The sequence below is a fragment of the Vicia villosa genome, linkage group LG2 (assembly GCF_029867415.1).
Source record: "Vicia villosa cultivar HV-30 ecotype Madison, WI linkage group LG2, Vvil1.0, whole genome shotgun sequence".
NCBI classification, from domain to species: Eukaryota; Viridiplantae; Streptophyta; class Magnoliopsida; order Fabales; family Fabaceae; genus Vicia; species Vicia villosa.
This window is the reverse complement of record NC_081181.1, coordinates 153,973,798-153,976,466: the sequence shown is the minus strand read 5'-3', so window position 1 is coordinate 153,976,466 and position 2,669 is coordinate 153,973,798. Positions and strand designations below refer to the sequence as shown.

Here is a 2,669-nt window from a genome sequence, read left to right as displayed (position 1 = left end):
ATGAGATGCGTTTAATTGTTGGAATGATTTGAGAGATTAACATTGGTTTCCTTGTGATGAATACTCTACGACAAAGGGGAAAATACCAGCTTATCCTTCATGTGGTAGCTTCTTAATTCACTTATTGGGCCTCCATTTTTTGGGCCACTAAACAACTTTCGAAACAACTTCCACTAAAAAATCTTTGAAAAGTCAGATTACTTTGATCACTTTTTAAATTTTTTTTAGAGTCATTATAATAATGCTTTCTTTAATAATTATCAAAATAACTTAAGGCAACTATCATTTTTTCTTCTCAAACATCTACTTGGGCTTGGGCATTAAGTTATTTTGCCACTTATCAACTTTATCAAGTATATATGTTAAAATTGACATTTTAGTTATTAAATGAAACATAATTGATTCACACGTGATCGTGGTTGGTGTATTCATAATAACTAAGACAATACTTTTAAAAGCCTAAAAAATATTGTTCATTAATACATTACATGGTGGCTGTAGTTTAGTGGTAAGAATTCCACGTTGTGGCCGTGGAGACCTGGGCTCGAATCCCAGCAGCCACAAAGTATGAGATCTTTTGTGAAATCTAAAATTATTTTAATTGATATTTAATTTTTTAATTGCATATAAAATTATTTTATAGCCCATAAATAATTTTAATAACAATTTTAAAATTGAAATATAGTATATAATAAGTAATTAAATTTAAATAACTTTTTACATAAGAGAGTAATTAATCCGGAAAATAGTAGGATAAAAGAATAGAGTAAATTTTATGTATTTATATTTATTAGATCTTGTAATAATAACTCATTTGAATTATGAATTATTTAGCAGATATTTGATTCATAATACATATAAGAGATTAGTTAACATTTAAAATGGACAAAACTTAGTAACAAATACACCTAAAGAATTGTACCTAAGTTTTGTTCATTTAAAATATAGTCTACAATTTAGATAAATAAAAAATAACTTTAATTTATATTACATATGGATGGGTATCATTTACAAATTATAATGTCAATTCCAAAAAAAATAATAATAATAACATAAGCTTTATCTTTTTATGTTTTTCATTTATCGTATGATACTATTCTATTGTTTTTTAATACGTATTTGGTTATATATGCGTCAGTTGCATGTGTCCTTTGTTTTTTTATAGTGGTAATATATTATGCATTTATAAATTTAAAATGAGAGTAGAAACTGATTAGTTTTTCATCAATTAAAAATAAAATTAATTTCTAATTAAAATTAAAAATATTAATTAAGATAGTTAAATGGGAAATAAAAACCTATTTTAAAATAATTAAGTATTCTTCCAATTAGTAATGATATTTTAAAACAATTAAGCATTATTATATTATTTAAATAATACATAATGACACCATTATGATATTAACCATCCATAAGCCTCAATTGTTATCTTTTGTCAATAAAAATTATAAAACTTAACTCAATGGGCTCGTCATAAAAAATTATAAACTAATAGTTTTTAAATTTTATAGATATTGTATAAAAAATAAAATATAATTAAAGTTAATATTTTGAACTACGTTCAACTAAAATATTATTTTATTAATGAATTATATATGCATTTTTTTAAAATTAATCTATAATTCTAACATTGTACTCAATAAAGTTTTTGGTATATAAACATTCAATAATAAAAATTGTAATCATTAATTTATTAGTTACAATTTTCATTATTATAATTAATGAGTTAATAATTATTGTTTATTTTCTTAAAAAATAATGGTCATTAATATAATTAAGATATGTAATACGAAAAAAAATATTACATATATTTATATCACAAAGTTAAACTCAATCAAAAGCAATTGAATTAGCGCAAATATAATAATATATTTAAGAGAAATTTTATTTTTTAAAACTCTACGGGATATAAAAAAAATGACTATTACATATACATTAAAAAGTGAATAAAATAACTAATAATTATCATATCTTTTCCATATAGAATTTTCTTAATTTTATTACTACTAATGAAAGATTCCACCAAACACAATTTATTTTTAAATTAATCTCAAATTCTCGCATGTTGTTTAAATATTATACAATTGAGTTTGTTTTAACTTTCATCATTTTGTAGTTGCTCCTCCCTTTACTTCATAGGGTGGCGTTCATCCATTTTAGCTATGTTCTTTTAGAAACTACTGATCCACCACCTTTATCACATAATTCCTCGAACAAGTCTTTGTTTGGAGTCATGTGCCAAGTGCAACCTGAATCCATAATCCACTCCTTCCTAGACTCACTGCTCGAAACCACAAGAACATCAGATGGTTCGAAATCATCTTGAACAATGATTGCATTGCCATTATCCTTACCTCCATGATCTTTCAGGCGTTCAGGACACACCTTTCTTGTGTGACCATCCTTCTTATAATGGTAGCATCGAATATCAGATGCTTCGCCACTGTAAGACTTCTGCTGACTTTTGCCTTTCTTCATGTTAAACTTACTTTCCTTTCGCAAGAATTTTCCCTTAGAGGCCAAACCTTCACCAACAGTCGAAGGTTTATGCTCCTTTCGTTTGTTCAAGTCTTTCGAATACAAGGCTGATTGAACTTCTTCAAAGGTCAGGAACTCCCTTTCATAGAAGAGAGTTTCTTTCAAGTGAGCATGTGTTCGAGGCAAATCGC

At 25.8% G+C, this 2,669-nt stretch overlaps 1 non-coding gene across 1 annotated transcript; it reads left to right on the top strand.

Moving 5' to 3' along the window:
* Positions 1-491: 491 nt before the first annotated feature.
* Positions 492-563, top strand: TRNAH-GUG (transfer RNA histidin (anticodon GUG)). The gene has a single exon. It is a non-coding gene; the product is annotated as a tRNA-His (tRNA).
* Positions 564-2,669: the final 2,106 nt, after the last annotated feature.